This window comes from Lolium rigidum, chromosome 5 (assembly GCF_022539505.1).
Source record: "Lolium rigidum isolate FL_2022 chromosome 5, APGP_CSIRO_Lrig_0.1, whole genome shotgun sequence".
Classification (NCBI taxonomy): domain Eukaryota; kingdom Viridiplantae; phylum Streptophyta; class Magnoliopsida; order Poales; family Poaceae; genus Lolium; species Lolium rigidum.
Genome location: NC_061512.1, coordinates 190842198 through 190847410, shown reverse-complemented (window position 1 = coordinate 190847410; position 5213 = coordinate 190842198).

Genomic DNA, 5213 nt, shown 5'->3' with positions numbered 1-5213 from the left:
AACTCCTCTGGAGTTGAACCGGAGAGAAACTTGAGATCATATGGGATGATCCTTGTTTTACCATGTACCTATGACCTAACCAAGCTCAAATGGAGGCATATGCCCACCGGGGACCCCGATGGGATGCAGTCAAAGGGGTAGACCGCGCGGTCAACGTAACAAGGGTTTCATCTGAAATCGAGCATCGGATCAAGGGAATGGCCCCAAAACTTGTGTGTGTCCACATGGAATGCACAAAAGTGATTTGAGATGGTTCTATATCCAAGGCTACCCTCCAGGTGTGTCCGGCTTCTCGGACAGGGGTTCCTACACTTAGGCGGATTCGCGTGTATAGAGGGAACTCCCTCGGAGTTGAACCGGAGAGAAACTTGGGATCATATGTGATGATCCTAAATGTTTCCACATGTACCTATGACCTAACCAAGCTCAAATGGAGGCATATGCCCACCGGGGACCCCGATGGGATGCAATCAAAGGGGTAGACCGCGCGGTCAACGTAACTAGGGTTTCATCTGGAAATCGAGCATCGGATCAAGGGAATGGCCCCAAAACTTGTGTGTGTCCACATGGAATGCACAAAAGTGATTTGAGATTGTTTTATATCCAAGGCTACTCCCGTGTGTGTCCGGCTTCTGGACAGGGGTTCCTACACTTAGGCGGATTCTGCATGTATAGGGGAACTCCCTCGAGTTGAACCTGAGAGAAACTTGGGATCATATGTGATGATCCTTGTTTCCAAATTTACCTATGACCTAACCAAGCTCAAATGGAGGCATATGCCCACCGGGGACCCCGATGGGATGCGATCAAAGGGTAGACTGCGCGGTCAACAGAACTAGGGTTTCGTCGGAAATCGAGCATCGGATCAAGGGAATGGCCCCAAAACTTGTGTGTGTCCACATGGAATGCACAAAAGTGATTTGAGATGGTTTTATATCCAAGGCTACCCCCCATGTGTGTCCGGCTTCTCGGACGAGGGGTTCCTACACTTAGGCGCATTCCGCATGTATAGGGGAACTCCTCGAGTTGAACCGGAGAGAAACTTGGGATCATATGTGATGATCCTTGTTTCCACATGTACCTATGACCTAACCAAGCTCAAATGGAGGCATATGCCCACCGGGGACCCCGATGGGATGCAGTCAAAGGGGTAGACCGCGCGGTCAACAGAACTAGGGTTCCATCGGAAATCGAGCATCAGATCTAGGGAATGGCCCCAAAACTTGTGTGTGTCCACATGGAATGCACAAAAGTGATTTGAGATGGTTCTATATCCAAGGCTACCCCCTGTGTGTGTCCGGCTTCTGGACAGGGGTTCCTACACTTAGGCAGTACTACGCATGTATAGGGGAACTCCCTGAGGTTGAACCGGAGAGAAACTTGAGATCATATGGGATGATCCTTGTTTTACCATGTACCTATGACCTAACCAAGCTCAAATGGAGGCATATGCCCACCGGGGACCCCGATGGGATGCGATCAAAGGGGTAGACCGCGCGGTCAACGTAACTAGGGTTTCATCTGAAATCGAGTATCGGATCAAGGGAATGGCCCCAAAACTTGTGTGTGTCCACATGGAATGCACAAAAGTGATTTGAGATGGTTCTATATCCAAGGCTACCCCCCGTGTGTGTCCTGGCTTCTCGGACAGGGGGTTCCTACACTTAGGCGGATTCGCATGTATAGGGGGAACTCCTCGGAGTTGAACCGGAGAGAAACTTGAGATCATATGGGATGATCCTTGTTTCCACATGTACCTATGACCTAACCAAGCTCAAATGGAGGCATATGCCCACCGGGGACCCCGATGGGATGCGATCAAAGGGGTAGACCGCGCGGTCAACGTAACAAGGGTTTCATCGAAATCGAGCATCGGATCAAGGGAATGGCCCCAAAACTTGTGTGTGTCCACATGGAATGCACAAAAGTGATTTTAGATGGTTCTATATCAAAGGCTACCCCCCGTGTGTGTCCCGCTTCTCGATACGGGGTTCCTACACTTAGGCGTATTCCGCATGTATAGGTGGAACTCCCTCGGAGTTGAACCGGAGAGAAACTTGGGATCATATGTGATGATCCTTGTTTCCACATGTACCTATGACCTAACCAAGCTCAAATGGAGGCATATGCCCACCGGGGACCCCGATGGGATGCGATCAAAGGGTAGACCGCGCGGTCAACGGAACAAGGGTTTCATCGGAAATCGAGCATCGGATCAAGGGAATGGCCCCAAAACTTGTGTGTGTCCACATGGAATGCACAAAAGTGATTTTAGATGGTTCTATATCAAAGGCTACCCCCGGGTGTGTCCGCTTCTCGGACAGGGGTTCCTACACTTAGGCGGATTCGCATGTATAGGGGGAACTCCTCGGAGTTGAACCGGAGAGAAACTTGGGATCATATGTGATGATCCTTGTTTCCACATGTACCTATGACCTAACCAAGCTCAAATGGAGGCATATGCCCACCGGGGACCCCCGATGGGATGCGGGTCAAAGGGGTAGACCGCGCGGTCAACAGAACTAGGGTTTCGTCAGAAATCGAGCATCGGATCTAGGGAATGGCCCCAAAACTTGTGTGTGTCCACATGGAATGCACAAAAGTGATTTGAGATGGTTTTATATCCAAGGCTACCCCCCAGGTGTGTCCGGCTTCTCGGACGAGGGGTTCCTACACTTGAGCGGATCTCGCATGTATAGGGGGAACTCCCTCGGAGTTGAACCAGGAGAGAAACTTGGGATCATATGTGATGATCCTTGTTTCCACATGTACCTATGACCTAACCAAGCTCAAATGGAGGCATATGCCCACCAGGGGACCCCGATGGGATGCGATCAAAGGGGTAGACCGCGCGGTCACACGGAACTAGGGTTTCATCGGAAATCGAGCATCGGATCTATGGAATGGCCCCAAAACTTGTGTGTGTCCACATGGAATGCACAAAAGTGATTTGAGATGGTTTTATATCCAAGGCTACCCCCTGTGTGTGTCCGGCTTCTCGGACAGGGGTTCCTACACTTAGGCGGATTCGCATGTATAGGGGAACTCCCTCGAGTTGAACCGGAGAGAAACTTGAGATCATATGTGATGATCCTTGTTTCCACATGTACCTATGACCTAACCAAGCTCAAATGGAGGCATATGCCCACCGGGGACCCCCGATGGGATGCGAGTCAAAGGGGTAGACCGCGCGGTCAACGTAACTAGGGTTTCGTCGGAAATCGAGCATCGGATCTAGGGAATGGCCCCAAAACTTGTGTGTGTCCACATGGAATGCACAAAAGTGATTTGAGATGGTTCTATATCCAAGGCTACCCCCCAGGTGTGTCCGGCTTCTCGGACAGGGGGTTCCTACACTTAGGCAGATTCTGCATGTATAGGGGGGAACTCCCTCGGAGTTGAACCGGAGAGAAACTTGAGATCATATGTGATGATCCTTGTTTCCAAATGTACCTATGACCTAACCAAGCTCAAATGGAGGCATATGCCCACCGGGGACCCCCGATGGGATGCGAGTCAAAGGGGTAGACCGCGCGGTCAACGGAACTAGGGTTTCGTCGGAAATCGAGCATCGGATCTAGGGAATGGCCCCAAAACTTGTGTGTGTCCACATGGAATGCACAAAAGTGATTTGAGATGGTTCTATATCCAAGGCTACCCCCGGTGTGTCCGGCTTCTCGGACGTGGGGTTCCTACACTTAGGCGGATTATGCATGTATAGGGGGAATTCCCTCGGAGGTGAACCGGAGAGAAACTTGAGATCATATGTGATGATCCTTGTTTCCAAATGTACCTATGACCTAACCAAGCTCAAATGGAGGCATATGCCCACCGGGGGACCCCCGATGGGATGCAGTCAAAGGGGTAGACCGCGCGGTCATCATAACTAGGGTTTCGTCGGAAATCGAGCATCAGATGTAGAGAATGGCCCCAAAACTTGTGTGTGTCCACATGGAATGCACAAAAGTGATTTGAGATGGTTTTATATTCAAGGCTACCCCCCGTGTGTGTCCGGCTTCTCGGACGAGGGGGTTACTACACTTAGGCGTATCTCGCATGTATAGGGGGAACTCCTCTGAGGTGAACCGGAGAGAAACTTGAGATCATATGTGATGATCCTTGTTTCCACATGTACCTATGACCTAACCAAGCTCAAATGGAGGCATATGCCCACCGGGGACCCCCGATGGGATGCGATCAAAGGGGTAGACCGCGTGGTCACCGTAACTAGGGTTTCGTCGGATCTATGCTTAACCCTTGACAACACTCGATGATAGATGTTTCTTTTATCTCCATTCAGTTGTACCTTGTGTAGTGGTGGTAGCAATTTGGTACAAACACATGGAATTCAATATCTAAGATGCATTCGTTCATAAGTTTATGTAGCTTCTAAATTTGAGGTGTATAACTTTTGATAAACTATTCTAATCACCCCGTTCCTAAGAAATTTGGTCAATTTTGTATACAAAAAAAGAGAAAAAAAAATAAGAGAAAAATAAGAGAAAAAAATAAAAAAAATAAGAGAAAAATAAGAGAAAAAAAAAGAAAAAAACTCTATGCCGACGGCCACCCTCGGCATATAGCCGGCCGTCGGCATATGTGCCCGCGCCGCACCGGTTACATGGGAGCTGAGTCGAGCCGGACCAGCTCCCAAACCCTAAACGCCCAACCGCCCGCGCGCCGCCAGCCCAAACTCGCCCGCGCCGCCGCCCAATCTGCCGCCCGCGCCGCGCCCGCGCCTCGCCGTCGCCGGCCGCCCGCCGCCGGCCGCCCGCCGCCCTCCCTCCCCGGCCGCCCTCCCGCCCGCTGCCCCTCCCTCCCCGGCCGCCCTCCTCCCCGCCCGCTCCTCTCCCCTGCCCGCCCTCTCCTCTCCCCGCCCCTCCTCTCCCCTATCCCGCCGCCCGCCCGCTGCCCTCCCCTCCCCGGCCGCCCTCCTCCCCTGCCCCGCCCTCCTCTCCCCTATCCCGCCGCCCGCCCGCTGCCCTCGCCTCGACCCCGCAGGCCCCTGCCTCATCTCTTCTCTGTAAGTTTTTTTTTGTAAGTTTTTTTTTGTACAATCTTGCAATTCCATCTAAGATTGTATGCTATTTAGAAATAGAAATAGAAAATGTGAAATGTGAAATAATTTGTGAAATGTGAAAATAGAAAATGTGAAAATGTGAAAATGTGAAATAGCAAATGTGAAAGTGTGAAATAGAAAATGTGAAATAGAA